Raw genomic sequence first — 10197 nt, 5'->3', positions numbered from 1 at the left:
AATGTGTCAAAGGTTTTGGAGTTTAGATAATGAAAAAGGAGTCACTTTCTAATGCCTTCTCGATTTCTTCCAGAGAGAGAAATGAAAAAGCTTACGGCACCTGGGATTCCCAGGCGGTCTTCCATCCAAGTACTAACCAGGCCCTACTCTGCTTAGCTTCTGAGATCAGACGAGATCAGGCGGAGCAAGAGAGGTATGGCCGTAAGCAACTGTATGTCCTCTTCCTAATCTTTTAAAATGTGTCAAAGGTTTTGTAGTTTTGACAATGAAATGGAGTCACTTTCTAAGGCCTTCTCTGTGTCTTTTACAGATCGAAATGAAAAAGCTTACAGCACCTGGGATTCCCAGGCGGTCTTCCATCCAAGTACTAACCAGGCCCTACTCTGCTTAGCTTCTGAGATCAGACGAGATCAGGCGGAGCCAGAGAGGTATGGCCGTAAGCAACTGTATGTCCTCTTCCTAATCTTTTAAAATGTGTCAAAGGTTTTGGAGTTTTGATAATGAAAAAGGAGTCACTTTCTAATGCCTTCTCGATTTCTTCCAGAGAGAGAAATGAAAAAGCTTACGGCACCTGGGATTCCCAGGCGGTCTTCCATCCAAGTACTAACCAGGCCCTACTCTGCTTAGCTTCTGAGATCTGACGAGATCAGGCGGAGCCAGAGAGGTATGGCCGTAAGCAACTGTATGTCCTCTTCCTAATCTTTTAAAATGTGTCAAAGGTTTTGTAGTTTTGACAATGAAATGGAGTCACTTTCTAAGGCCTTCTCTGTGTCTTTTACAGATCGAAATGAAAAAGCTTACAGCACCTGGGATTCCCAGGCGGTCTTCCATCCAAGTACTAACCAGGCCCTACTCTGCTTAGCTTCTGAGATCAGACGAGATCAGGCGGAGCCAGAGAGGTATGGCCGTAAGCAACTGTATGTCCTCTTCCTAATATTTTAAAATGTGTCAAAGGTTTTGGAGTTTTGATAATGAAAAAGGAGTCACTTTCTAATGCCTTCTCGATTTCTTCCAGAGAGAGAAATGAAAAAGCTTACGGCACCTGGGATTCCCAGGCGGTCTTCCATCCAAGTACTAACCAGGCCCTACTCTGCTTAGCTTCTGAGATCAGACGAGATCAGGCGGAGCCAGAGAGGTATGGCCGTAAGCAACTGTATGTCCTCTACCTAATCTTTTAAAATGTGTCAAAGGTTTTGGAGTTTTGACAATGAAATGGAGTCACTTTCTAAGTTCTTCTTTGTGTCTTTTACAGATCGAAATAAAAAAGCTTACAGCACCTGGGATTCCCAGGCGGTCTTCCATCCAAGTACTAACCAGGCCCTACTCTGCTTAGCTTCTGAGATCAGACGAGATCAGGCGAAGCCAGAGAGGTATGGCCGTAAGCAACTGTATGTCCTCTTCCTAATATTTTAAAATGTGTCAAAGGTTTTGGAGTTTAGATAATGAAAAAGGAGTCACTTTCTAATGCCTTCTCGATTTCTTCCAGAGAGAGAAATGAAAAAGCTTACGGCACCTGGGATTCCCAGGCGGTCTTCCATCCAAGTACTAACCAGGCCCTACTCTGCTTAGCTTCTGAGATCAGACGAGATCAGGCGGAGCAAGAGAGGTATGGCCGTAAGCAACTGTATGTCCTCTTCCTAATCTTTTAAAATGTGTCAAAGGTTTTGTAGTTTTGACAATGAAATGGAGTCACTTTCTAAGGCCTTCTCTGTGTCTTTTACAGATCGAAATGAAAAAGCTTACAGCACCTGGGATTCCCAGGCGGTCTTCCATCCAAGTACTAACCAGGCCCTACTCTGCTTAGCTTCTGAGATCAGACGAGATCAGGCGGAGCCAGAGAGGTATGGCCGTAAGCAACTGTATGTCCTCTTCCTAATCTTTTAAAATGTGTCAAAGGTTTTGGAGTTTTGATAATGAAAAAGGAGTCACTTTCTAATGCCTTCTCGATTTCTTCCAGAGAGAGAAATGAAAAAGCTTACGGCACCTGGGATTCCCAGGCGGTCTTCCATCCAAGTACTAACCAGGCCCTACTCTGCTTAGCTTCTGAGATCTGACGAGATCAGGCGGAGCCAGAGAGGTATGGCCGTAAGCAACTGTATGTCCTCTTCCTAATCTTTTAAAATGTGTCAAAGGTTTTGTAGTTTTGACAATGAAATGGAGTCACTTTCTAAGGCCTTCTCTGTGTCTTTTACAGATCGAAATGAAAAAGCTTACAGCACCTGGGATTCCCAGGCGGTCTTCCATCCAAGTACTAACCAGGCCCTACTCTGCTTAGCTTCTGAGATCAGACGAGATCAGGCGGAGCCAGAGAGGTATGGCCGTAAGCAACTGTATGTCCTCTTCCTAATCTTTTAAAATGTGTCAAAGGTTTTGTAGTTTTGACAAAGAAATGGAGTCACTTTCTAAGGCCTTCTCTGTGTCTTTTACAGATCGAAATGAAAAAGCTTACAGCACCTGGGATTCCCAGGCGGTCTTCCATCCAAGTACTAACCAGGCCCTACTCTGCTTAGCTTCTGAGATCAGACGAGATCAGGCAGAGCCAGAGAGGTATGGCCGTAAGCAACTGTATGTCCTCTTCCTAATCTTTTAAAATGTGTCTAAGGTTTTGGAGTTTTGATAATGAAAAAGGAGTCACTTTCTAATGCCTTCTCGATTTCTTCCAGAGAGAGAAATGAAAAAGCTTACGGCACCTGGGATTCCCAGGCGGTCTTCCATCCAAGTACTAACCAGGCCCTACTCTGCTTAGCTTCTGAGATCAGACGAGATCAGGCGGAGCCAGAGAGGTATGGCCGTAAGCAACTGTATGTCCTCTACCTAATCTTTTAAAATGTGTCAAAGGTTTTGGAGTTTTGACAATGAAATGGAGTCACTTTCTAAGTTCTTCTTTGTGTCTTTTACAGATCGAAATGAAAAAGCTTACAGCACCTGGGATTCCCAGGCGGTCTTCCATCCAAGTACTAACCAGGCCCTACTCTGCTTAGCTTCTGAGATCAGACGAGATCAGGCGGAGCCAGAGAGGTATGGCCGTAAGCAACTGTATGTCCTCTTCCTAATCTTTTAAAATGTGTCAAAGGTTTTGGAGTTTTGATAATGAAAAAGGAGTCACTTTCTAATGCCTTCTCGATTTCTTCCAGAGAGAGAAATGAAAAAGCTTACGGCACCTGGGATTCCCAGGCGGTCTTCCATCCAAGTACTAACCAGGCCCTACTCTGCTTAGCTTCTGAGATCTGACGAGATCAGGCGGAGCCAGAGAGGTATGGCCGTAAGCAACTGTATGTCCTCTTCCTAATCTTTTAAAATGTGTCAAAGGTTTTGTAGTTTTGACAATGAAATGGAGTCACTTTCTAAGGCCTTCTCTGTGTCTTTTACAGATCGAAATGAAAAAGCTTACAGCACCTGGGATTCCCAGGCGGTCTTCCATCCAAGTACTAACCAGGCCCTACTCTGCTTAGCTTCTGAGATCAGACGAGATCAGGCGGAGCCAGAGAGGTATGGCCGTAAGCAACTGTATGTCCTCTTCCTAATCTTTTAAAATGTGTCAAAGGTTTTGGAGTTTTGATAATGAAAAAGGAGTCACTTTCTAATGCCTTCTCGATTTCTTCCAGAGAGAGAAATGAAAAAGCTTACGGCACCTGGGATTCCCAGGCGGTCTTCCATCCAAGTACTAACCAGGCCCTACTCTGCTTAGCTTCTGAGATCAGACGAGATCAGGCGGAGCAAGAGAGGTATGGCCGTAAGCAACTGTATGTCCTCTTCCTAATCTTTTAAAATGTGTCAAAGGTTTTGTAGTTTTGACAATGAAATGGAGTCACTTTCTAAGGCCTTCTCTGTGTCTTTTACAGATCGAAATGAAAAAGCTTACAGCACCTGGGATTCCCAGGCGGTCTTCCATCCAAGTACTAACCAGGCCCTACTCTGCTTAGCTTCTGAGATCAGACGAGATCAGGCGGAGCCAGAGAGGTATGGCCGTAAGCAACTGTATGTCCTCTTCCTAATCTTTTAAAATGTGTCTAAGGTTTTGGAGTTTTGATAATGAAAAAGGAGTCACTTTCTAATGCCTTCTCGATTTCTTCCAGAGAGAGAAATGAAAAAGCTTACGGCACCTGGGATTCCCAGGCGGTCTTCCATCCAAGTACTAACCAGGCCCTACTCTGCTTAGCTTCTGAGATCTGACGAGATCAGGCGGAGCCAGAGAGGTATGGCCGTAAGCAACTGTATGTCCTCTACCTAATCTTTTAAAATGTGTCAAAGGTTTTGGAGTTTTGATAATGAAAAAGGAGTCACTTTCTAAGGCCTTCTCTGTGTCTTTTACAGATCGAAATGAAAAAGCTTACAGCACCTGGGATTCCCAGGCGGTCTTCCATCCAAGTACTAACCAGGCCCTACTCTGCTTAGCTTCTGAGATCAGACGAGATCAGGCGGAGCCAGAGAGGTATGGCCGTAAGCAACTGTATGTCCTCTTCCTAATCTTTTAAAATGTGTCAAAGGTTTTGTAGTTTTGACAATGAAATGGAGTCACTTTCTAAGGCCTTCTCTGTGTCTTTTACAGATCGAAATGAAAAAGCTTACAGCACCTGGGATTCCCAGGCGGTCTTCCATCCAAGTACTAACCAGGCCCTACTCTGCTTAGCTTCTGAGATCAGACGAGATCAGGCGGAGCCAGAGAGGTATGGCCGTAAGCAACTGTATGTCCTCTTCCTAATCTTTTAAAATGTGTCAAAGGTTTTGGAGTTTTGATAATGAAAAAGGAGTCACTTTCTAATGCCTTCTCGATTTCTTCCAGAGAGAGAAATGAAAAAGCTTACGGCACCTGGGATTCCCAGGCGGTCTTCCATCCAAGTACTAACCAGGCCCTACTCTGCTTAGCTTCTGAGATCTGACGAGATCAGGCGGAGCCAGAGAGGTATGGCCGTAAGCAACCGTATGTCCTCTTCCTAATCTTTTAAAATGTGTCAAAGGTTTTGTAGTTTTGACAATGAAATGGAGTCACTTTCTAAGGCCTTCTCTGTGTCTTTTACAGATCGAAATGAAAAAGCTTACAGCACCTGGGATTCCCAGGCGGTCTTCCATCCAAGTACTAACCAGGCCCTACTCTGCTTAGCTTCTGAGATCAGACGAGATCAGGCGGAGCCAGAGAGGTATGGCCGTAAGCAACTGTATGTCCTCTACCTAATCTTTTAAAATGTGTCAAAGGTTTTGGAGTTTTGATAATGAAAAAGGAGTCACTTTCTAAGGCCTTCTCTGTGTCTTTTACAGATCGAAATGAAAAAGCTTACAGCACCTGGGATTCGCAGGCGGTCTTCCATCCAAGTACTAACCAGGCCCTACTCTGCTTAGCTTCTGAGATCAGACGAGATCAGGCCGAGCCAGAGAGGTATGGCCGTAAGCAACTGTATGTCCTCTTCCTAATCTTTTAAAATGTGTCAAAGGTTTTGGAGTTTTGATAATGAAAAAGGAGTCACTTTCTAATGCCTTCTCGATTTCTTCCAGAGAGAGAAATGAAAAAGCTTACGGCACCTGGGATTCCCAGGCGGTCTTCCATCCAAGTACTAACCAGGCCCTACTCTGCTTAGCTTCTGAGATCAGACGAGATCAGGCGGAGCAAGAGAGGTATGGCCGTAAGCAACTGTATGTCCTCTTCCTAATCTTTTAAAATGTGTCAAAGGTTTTGTAGTTTTGACAATGAAATGGAGTCACTTTCTAAGGCCTTCTCTGTGTCTTTTACAGATCGAAATGAAAAAGCTTACAGCACCTGGGATTCCCAGGCGGTCTTCCATCCAAGTACTAACCAGGCCCTACTCTGCTTAGCTTCTGAGATCAGACGAGATCAGGCGGAGCCAGAGAGGTATGGCCGTAAGCAACTGTATGTCCTCTTCCTAATCTTTTAAAATGTGTCAAAGGTTTTGGAGTTTTGATAATGAAAAAGGAGTCACTTTCTAATGCCTTCTCGATTTCTTCCAGAGAGAGAAATGAAAAAGCTTACGGCACCTGGGATTCCCAGGCGGTCTTCCATCCAAGTACTAACCAGGCCCTACTCTGCTTAGCTTCTGAGATCTGACGAGATCAGGCGGAGCCAGAGAGGTATGGCCGTAAGCAACCGTATGTCCTCTTCCTAATCTTTTAAAATGTGTCAAAGGTTTTGTAGTTTTGACAATGAAATGGAGTCACTTTCTAAGGCCTTCTCTGTGTCTTTTACAGATCGAAATGAAAAAGCTTACAGCACCTGGGATTCCCAGGCGGTCTTCCATCCAAGTACTAACCAGGCCCTACTCTGCTTAGCTTCTGAGATCAGACGAGATCAGGCGGAGCCAGAGAGGTATGGCCGTAAGCAACTGTATGTCCTCTACCTAATCTTTTAAAATGTGTCAAAGGTTTTGGAGTTTTGATAATAAAAAAGGAGTCACTTTCTAAGGCCTTCTCTGTGTCTTTTACAGATCGAAATGAAAAAGCTTACAGCACCTGGGATTCGCAGGCGGTCTTCCATCCAAGTACTAACCAGGCCCTACTCTGCTTAGCTTCTGAGATCAGACGAGATCAGGCCGAGCCAGAGAGGTATGGCCGTAAGCAACTGTATGTCCTCTTCCTAATCTTTTAAAATGTGTCAAAGGTTTTGGAGTTTTGATAATGAAAAAGGAGTCACTTTCTAATGCCTTCTCGATTTCTTCCAGAGAGAGAAATGAAAAAGCTTACGGCACCTGGGATTCCCAGGCGGTCTTCCATCCAAGTACTAACCAGGCCCTACTCTGCTTAGCTTCTGAGATCTGACGAGATCAGGCGGAGCCAGAGAGGTATGGCCGTAAGCAACTGTATGTCCTCTTCCTAATATTTTAAAATGTGTCAAAGGTTTTGGAGTTTAGATAATGAAAAAGGAGTCACTTTCTAATGCCTTCTCGATTTCTTCCAGAGAGAGAAATGAAAAAGCTTACGGCACCTGGGATTCCCAGGCGGTCTTCCATCCAAGTACTAACCAGGCCCTACTCTGCTTAGCTTCTGAGATCAGACGAGATCAGGCGGAGCAAGAGAGGTATGGCCGTAAGCAACTGTATGTCCTCTTCCTAATCTTTTAAAATGTGTCAAAGGTTTTGTAGTTTTGACAATGAAATGGAGTCACTTTCTAAGGCCTTCTCTGTGTCTTTTACAGATCGAAATGAAAAAGCTTACAGCACCTGGGATTCCCAGGCGGTCTTCCATCCAAGTACTAACCAGGCCCTACTCTGCTTAGCTTCTGAGATCAGACGAGATCAGGCGGAGCCAGAGAGGTATGGCCGTAAGCAACTGTATGTCCTCTTCCTAATCTTTTAAAATGTGTCAAAGGTTTTGGAGTTTTGATAATGAAAAAGGAGTCACTTTCTAATGCCTTCTCGATTTCTTCCAGAGAGAGAAATGAAAAAGCTTACGGCACCTGGGATTCCCAGGCGGTCTTCCATCCAAGTACTAACCAGGCCCTACTCTGCTTAGCTTCTGAGATCTGACGAGATCAGGCGGAGCCAGAGAGGTATGGCCGTAAGCAACTGTATGTCCTCTTCCTAATCTTTTAAAATGTGTCAAAGGTTTTGTAGTTTTGACAATGAAATGGAGTCACTTTCTAAGGCCTTCTCTGTGTCTTTTACAGATCGAAATGAAAAAGCTTACAGCACCTGGGATTCCCAGGCGGTCTTCCATCCAAGTACTAACCAGGCCCTACTCTGCTTAGCTTCTGAGATCAGACGAGATCAGGCGGAGCCAGAGAGGTATGGCCGTAAGCAACTGTATGTCCTCTTCCTAATCTTTTAAAATGTGTCAAAGGTTTTGTAGTTTTGACAAAGAAATGGAGTCACTTTCTAAGGCCTTCTCTGTGTCTTTTACAGATCGAAATGAAAAAGCTTACAGCACCTGGGATTCCCAGGCGGTCTTCCATCCAAGTACTAACCAGGCCCTACTCTGCTTAGCTTCTGAGATCAGACGAGATCAGGCAGAGCCAGAGAGGTATGGCCGTAAGCAACTGTATGTCCTCTTCCTAATCTTTTAAAATGTGTCTAAGGTTTTGGAGTTTTGATAATGAAAAAGGAGTCACTTTCTAATGCCTTCTCGATTTCTTCCAGAGAGAGAAATGAAAAAGCTTACGGCACCTGGGATTCCCAGGCGGTCTTCCATCCAAGTACTAACCAGGCCCTACTCTGCTTAGCTTCTGAGATCAGACGAGATCAGGCGGAGCCAGAGAGGTATGGCCGTAAGCAACTGTATGTCCTCTACCTAATCTTTTAAAATGTGTCAAAGGTTTTGGAGTTTTGACAATGAAATGGAGTCACTTTCTAAGTTCTTCTTTGTGTCTTTTACAGATCGAAATGAAAAAGCTTACAGCACCTGGGATTCCCAGGCGGTCTTCCATCCAAGTACTAACCAGGCCCTACTCTGCTTAGCTTCTGAGATCAGACGAGATCAGGCGGAGCCAGAGAGGTATGGCCGTAAGCAACTGTATGTCCTCTTCCTAATCTTTTAAAATGTGTCAAAGGTTTTGGAGTTTTGATAATGAAAAAGGAGTCACTTTCTAATGCCTTCTCGATTTCTTCCAGAGAGAGAAATGAAAAAGCTTACGGCACCTGGGATTCCCAGGCGGTCTTCCATCCAAGTACTAACCAGGCCCTACTCTGCTTAGCTTCTGAGATCTGACGAGATCAGGCGGAGCCAGAGAGGTATGGCCGTAAGCAACTGTATGTCCTCTTCCTAATCTTTTAAAATGTGTCAAAGGTTTTGTAGTTTTGACAATGAAATGGAGTCACTTTCTAAGGCCTTCTCTGTGTCTTTTACAGATCGAAATGAAAAAGCTTACAGCACCTGGGATTCCCAGGCGGTCTTCCATCCAAGTACTAACCAGGCCCTACTCTGCTTAGCTTCTGAGATCAGACGAGATCAGGCGGAGCCAGAGAGGTATGGCCGTAAGCAACTGTATGTCCTCTTCCTAATCTTTTAAAATGTGTCAAAGGTTTTGGAGTTTTGATAATGAAAAAGGAGTCACTTTCTAATGCCTTCTCGATTTCTTCCAGAGAGAGAAATGAAAAAGCTTACGGCACCTGGGATTCCCAGGCGGTCTTCCATCCAAGTACTAACCAGGCCCTACTCTGCTTAGCTTCTGAGATCAGACGAGATCAGGCGGAGCAAGAGAGGTATGGCCGTAAGCAACTGTATGTCCTCTTCCTAATCTTTTAAAATGTGTCAAAGGTTTTGTAGTTTTGACAATGAAATGGAGTCACTTTCTAAGGCCTTCTCTGTGTCTTTTACAGATCGAAATGAAAAAGCTTACAGCACCTGGGATTCCCAGGCGGTCTTCCATCCAAGTACTAACCAGGCCCTACTCTGCTTAGCTTCTGAGATCAGACGAGATCAGGCGGAGCCAGAGAGGTATGGCCGTAAGCAACTGTATGTCCTCTTCCTAATCTTTTAAAATGTGTCTAAGGTTTTGGAGTTTTGATAATGAAAAAGGAGTCACTTTCTAATGCCTTCTCGATTTCTTCCAGAGAGAGAAATGAAAAAGCTTACGGCACCTGGGATTCCCAGGCGGTCTTCCATCCAAGTACTAACCAGGCCCTACTCTGCTTAGCTTCTGAGATCTGACGAGATCAGGCGGAGCCAGAGAGGTATGGCCGTAAGCAACTGTATGTCCTCTACCTAATCTTTTAAAATGTGTCAAAGGTTTTGGAGTTTTGATAATGAAAAAGGAGTCACTTTCTAAGGCCTTCTCTGTGTCTTTTACAGATCGAAATGAAAAAGCTTACAGCACCTGGGATTCCCAGGCGGTCTTCCATCCAAGTACTAACCAGGCCCTACTCTGCTTAGCTTCTGAGATCAGACGAGATCAGGCGGAGCCAGAGAGGTATGGCCGTAAGCAACTGTATGTCCTCTTCCTAATCTTTTAAAATGTGTCAAAGGTTTTGTAGTTTTGACAATGAAATGGAGTCACTTTCTAAGGCCTTCTCTGTGTCTTTTACAGATCGAAATGAAAAAGCTTACAGCACCTGGGATTCCCAGGCGGTCTTCCATCCAAGTACTAACCAGGCCCTACTCTGCTTAGCTTCTGAGATCAGACGAGATCAGGCGGAGCCAGAGAGGTATGGCCGTAAGCAACTGTATGTCCTCTTCCTAATCTTTTAAAATGTGTCAAAGGTTTTGGAGTTTTGATAATGAAAAAGGAGTCACTTTCTAATGCCTTCTCGATTTCTT

At 44.5% G+C, this 10197-nt stretch overlaps 43 non-coding genes across 43 annotated transcripts; all 43 read right to left on the bottom strand.

Annotated features, from left to right (window-relative positions):
- Positions 1-88: 88 nt before the first annotated feature.
- On the bottom strand, positions 89-207 carry LOC144397221 (5S ribosomal RNA). The gene has a single exon (XR_013459366.1). It is a non-coding gene; the product is annotated as a 5S ribosomal RNA (ribosomal RNA).
- Positions 208-323: 116 nt separating this feature from the next.
- On the bottom strand, positions 324-442 carry LOC144396189 (5S ribosomal RNA). The gene has a single exon (XR_013458335.1). It is a non-coding gene; the product is annotated as a 5S ribosomal RNA (ribosomal RNA).
- A 117-nt stretch (positions 443-559) lies between these two features.
- LOC144396153 (5S ribosomal RNA) lies at positions 560-678 on the bottom strand. Its single transcript, XR_013458299.1, has one exon. It is a non-coding gene; the product is annotated as a 5S ribosomal RNA (ribosomal RNA).
- A 116-nt stretch (positions 679-794) lies between these two features.
- Positions 795-913, bottom strand: LOC144396188 (5S ribosomal RNA). The gene has a single exon (XR_013458334.1). It is a non-coding gene; the product is annotated as a 5S ribosomal RNA (ribosomal RNA).
- A 117-nt stretch (positions 914-1030) lies between these two features.
- On the bottom strand, positions 1031-1149 carry LOC144401638 (5S ribosomal RNA). The gene has a single exon (XR_013463573.1). It is a non-coding gene; the product is annotated as a 5S ribosomal RNA (ribosomal RNA).
- A 116-nt stretch (positions 1150-1265) lies between these two features.
- On the bottom strand, positions 1266-1384 carry LOC144391975 (5S ribosomal RNA). Its single transcript, XR_013455368.1, has one exon. It is a non-coding gene; the product is annotated as a 5S ribosomal RNA (ribosomal RNA).
- A 117-nt stretch (positions 1385-1501) lies between these two features.
- Positions 1502-1620, bottom strand: LOC144397220 (5S ribosomal RNA). The gene has a single exon (XR_013459365.1). It is a non-coding gene; the product is annotated as a 5S ribosomal RNA (ribosomal RNA).
- Positions 1621-1736: 116 nt separating this feature from the next.
- LOC144396186 (5S ribosomal RNA) lies at positions 1737-1855 on the bottom strand. The gene has a single exon (XR_013458332.1). It is a non-coding gene; the product is annotated as a 5S ribosomal RNA (ribosomal RNA).
- A 117-nt stretch (positions 1856-1972) lies between these two features.
- On the bottom strand, positions 1973-2091 carry LOC144396142 (5S ribosomal RNA). The gene has a single exon (XR_013458288.1). It is a non-coding gene; the product is annotated as a 5S ribosomal RNA (ribosomal RNA).
- A 116-nt stretch (positions 2092-2207) lies between these two features.
- Positions 2208-2326, bottom strand: LOC144396185 (5S ribosomal RNA). The gene has a single exon (XR_013458331.1). It is a non-coding gene; the product is annotated as a 5S ribosomal RNA (ribosomal RNA).
- A 116-nt stretch (positions 2327-2442) lies between these two features.
- On the bottom strand, positions 2443-2561 carry LOC144397987 (5S ribosomal RNA). Its single transcript, XR_013460134.1, has one exon. It is a non-coding gene; the product is annotated as a 5S ribosomal RNA (ribosomal RNA).
- A 117-nt stretch (positions 2562-2678) lies between these two features.
- Positions 2679-2797, bottom strand: LOC144401637 (5S ribosomal RNA). The gene has a single exon (XR_013463572.1). It is a non-coding gene; the product is annotated as a 5S ribosomal RNA (ribosomal RNA).
- Positions 2798-2913: 116 nt separating this feature from the next.
- LOC144396184 (5S ribosomal RNA) lies at positions 2914-3032 on the bottom strand. The gene has a single exon (XR_013458330.1). It is a non-coding gene; the product is annotated as a 5S ribosomal RNA (ribosomal RNA).
- Positions 3033-3149: 117 nt separating this feature from the next.
- On the bottom strand, positions 3150-3268 carry LOC144396131 (5S ribosomal RNA). The gene has a single exon (XR_013458277.1). It is a non-coding gene; the product is annotated as a 5S ribosomal RNA (ribosomal RNA).
- Positions 3269-3384: 116 nt separating this feature from the next.
- Positions 3385-3503, bottom strand: LOC144396183 (5S ribosomal RNA). The gene has a single exon (XR_013458329.1). It is a non-coding gene; the product is annotated as a 5S ribosomal RNA (ribosomal RNA).
- Positions 3504-3620: 117 nt separating this feature from the next.
- LOC144397219 (5S ribosomal RNA) lies at positions 3621-3739 on the bottom strand. The gene has a single exon (XR_013459364.1). It is a non-coding gene; the product is annotated as a 5S ribosomal RNA (ribosomal RNA).
- Positions 3740-3855: 116 nt separating this feature from the next.
- Positions 3856-3974, bottom strand: LOC144396182 (5S ribosomal RNA). Its single transcript, XR_013458328.1, has one exon. It is a non-coding gene; the product is annotated as a 5S ribosomal RNA (ribosomal RNA).
- Positions 3975-4091: 117 nt separating this feature from the next.
- Positions 4092-4210, bottom strand: LOC144396120 (5S ribosomal RNA). The gene has a single exon (XR_013458266.1). It is a non-coding gene; the product is annotated as a 5S ribosomal RNA (ribosomal RNA).
- Positions 4211-4327: 117 nt separating this feature from the next.
- Positions 4328-4446, bottom strand: LOC144396181 (5S ribosomal RNA). Its single transcript, XR_013458327.1, has one exon. It is a non-coding gene; the product is annotated as a 5S ribosomal RNA (ribosomal RNA).
- Positions 4447-4562: 116 nt separating this feature from the next.
- LOC144396180 (5S ribosomal RNA) lies at positions 4563-4681 on the bottom strand. Its single transcript, XR_013458326.1, has one exon. It is a non-coding gene; the product is annotated as a 5S ribosomal RNA (ribosomal RNA).
- A 117-nt stretch (positions 4682-4798) lies between these two features.
- LOC144396109 (5S ribosomal RNA) lies at positions 4799-4917 on the bottom strand. Its single transcript, XR_013458255.1, has one exon. It is a non-coding gene; the product is annotated as a 5S ribosomal RNA (ribosomal RNA).
- Positions 4918-5033: 116 nt separating this feature from the next.
- Positions 5034-5152, bottom strand: LOC144396179 (5S ribosomal RNA). The gene has a single exon (XR_013458325.1). It is a non-coding gene; the product is annotated as a 5S ribosomal RNA (ribosomal RNA).
- Positions 5153-5269: 117 nt separating this feature from the next.
- On the bottom strand, positions 5270-5388 carry LOC144399694 (5S ribosomal RNA). The gene has a single exon (XR_013461840.1). It is a non-coding gene; the product is annotated as a 5S ribosomal RNA (ribosomal RNA).
- Positions 5389-5505: 117 nt separating this feature from the next.
- LOC144397218 (5S ribosomal RNA) lies at positions 5506-5624 on the bottom strand. Its single transcript, XR_013459363.1, has one exon. It is a non-coding gene; the product is annotated as a 5S ribosomal RNA (ribosomal RNA).
- A 116-nt stretch (positions 5625-5740) lies between these two features.
- LOC144396178 (5S ribosomal RNA) lies at positions 5741-5859 on the bottom strand. The gene has a single exon (XR_013458324.1). It is a non-coding gene; the product is annotated as a 5S ribosomal RNA (ribosomal RNA).
- A 117-nt stretch (positions 5860-5976) lies between these two features.
- Positions 5977-6095, bottom strand: LOC144396098 (5S ribosomal RNA). Its single transcript, XR_013458244.1, has one exon. It is a non-coding gene; the product is annotated as a 5S ribosomal RNA (ribosomal RNA).
- Positions 6096-6211: 116 nt separating this feature from the next.
- Positions 6212-6330, bottom strand: LOC144396177 (5S ribosomal RNA). The gene has a single exon (XR_013458323.1). It is a non-coding gene; the product is annotated as a 5S ribosomal RNA (ribosomal RNA).
- A 117-nt stretch (positions 6331-6447) lies between these two features.
- On the bottom strand, positions 6448-6566 carry LOC144399693 (5S ribosomal RNA). Its single transcript, XR_013461839.1, has one exon. It is a non-coding gene; the product is annotated as a 5S ribosomal RNA (ribosomal RNA).
- A 117-nt stretch (positions 6567-6683) lies between these two features.
- On the bottom strand, positions 6684-6802 carry LOC144396087 (5S ribosomal RNA). Its single transcript, XR_013458233.1, has one exon. It is a non-coding gene; the product is annotated as a 5S ribosomal RNA (ribosomal RNA).
- A 117-nt stretch (positions 6803-6919) lies between these two features.
- On the bottom strand, positions 6920-7038 carry LOC144397217 (5S ribosomal RNA). The gene has a single exon (XR_013459362.1). It is a non-coding gene; the product is annotated as a 5S ribosomal RNA (ribosomal RNA).
- A 116-nt stretch (positions 7039-7154) lies between these two features.
- On the bottom strand, positions 7155-7273 carry LOC144396175 (5S ribosomal RNA). Its single transcript, XR_013458321.1, has one exon. It is a non-coding gene; the product is annotated as a 5S ribosomal RNA (ribosomal RNA).
- A 117-nt stretch (positions 7274-7390) lies between these two features.
- LOC144396076 (5S ribosomal RNA) lies at positions 7391-7509 on the bottom strand. Its single transcript, XR_013458222.1, has one exon. It is a non-coding gene; the product is annotated as a 5S ribosomal RNA (ribosomal RNA).
- A 116-nt stretch (positions 7510-7625) lies between these two features.
- Positions 7626-7744, bottom strand: LOC144396174 (5S ribosomal RNA). The gene has a single exon (XR_013458320.1). It is a non-coding gene; the product is annotated as a 5S ribosomal RNA (ribosomal RNA).
- Positions 7745-7860: 116 nt separating this feature from the next.
- On the bottom strand, positions 7861-7979 carry LOC144397986 (5S ribosomal RNA). The gene has a single exon (XR_013460133.1). It is a non-coding gene; the product is annotated as a 5S ribosomal RNA (ribosomal RNA).
- Positions 7980-8096: 117 nt separating this feature from the next.
- On the bottom strand, positions 8097-8215 carry LOC144401636 (5S ribosomal RNA). Its single transcript, XR_013463571.1, has one exon. It is a non-coding gene; the product is annotated as a 5S ribosomal RNA (ribosomal RNA).
- A 116-nt stretch (positions 8216-8331) lies between these two features.
- Positions 8332-8450, bottom strand: LOC144396173 (5S ribosomal RNA). The gene has a single exon (XR_013458319.1). It is a non-coding gene; the product is annotated as a 5S ribosomal RNA (ribosomal RNA).
- Positions 8451-8567: 117 nt separating this feature from the next.
- Positions 8568-8686, bottom strand: LOC144396065 (5S ribosomal RNA). The gene has a single exon (XR_013458211.1). It is a non-coding gene; the product is annotated as a 5S ribosomal RNA (ribosomal RNA).
- A 116-nt stretch (positions 8687-8802) lies between these two features.
- On the bottom strand, positions 8803-8921 carry LOC144396172 (5S ribosomal RNA). Its single transcript, XR_013458318.1, has one exon. It is a non-coding gene; the product is annotated as a 5S ribosomal RNA (ribosomal RNA).
- Positions 8922-9038: 117 nt separating this feature from the next.
- On the bottom strand, positions 9039-9157 carry LOC144397216 (5S ribosomal RNA). The gene has a single exon (XR_013459361.1). It is a non-coding gene; the product is annotated as a 5S ribosomal RNA (ribosomal RNA).
- Positions 9158-9273: 116 nt separating this feature from the next.
- Positions 9274-9392, bottom strand: LOC144396171 (5S ribosomal RNA). The gene has a single exon (XR_013458317.1). It is a non-coding gene; the product is annotated as a 5S ribosomal RNA (ribosomal RNA).
- Positions 9393-9509: 117 nt separating this feature from the next.
- On the bottom strand, positions 9510-9628 carry LOC144396054 (5S ribosomal RNA). Its single transcript, XR_013458200.1, has one exon. It is a non-coding gene; the product is annotated as a 5S ribosomal RNA (ribosomal RNA).
- A 117-nt stretch (positions 9629-9745) lies between these two features.
- LOC144396170 (5S ribosomal RNA) lies at positions 9746-9864 on the bottom strand. Its single transcript, XR_013458316.1, has one exon. It is a non-coding gene; the product is annotated as a 5S ribosomal RNA (ribosomal RNA).
- A 116-nt stretch (positions 9865-9980) lies between these two features.
- On the bottom strand, positions 9981-10099 carry LOC144396169 (5S ribosomal RNA). Its single transcript, XR_013458315.1, has one exon. It is a non-coding gene; the product is annotated as a 5S ribosomal RNA (ribosomal RNA).
- Between the last annotated feature and the right edge of the window lie 98 nt (positions 10100-10197).

This window comes from Gasterosteus aculeatus, chromosome 2 (genome assembly GCF_964276395.1).
Source record: "Gasterosteus aculeatus chromosome 2, fGasAcu3.hap1.1, whole genome shotgun sequence".
NCBI lineage: Eukaryota > Metazoa > Chordata > Actinopteri > Perciformes > Gasterosteidae > Gasterosteus > Gasterosteus aculeatus.
This window is presented reverse-complemented; position numbering and strand designations above follow the sequence as displayed.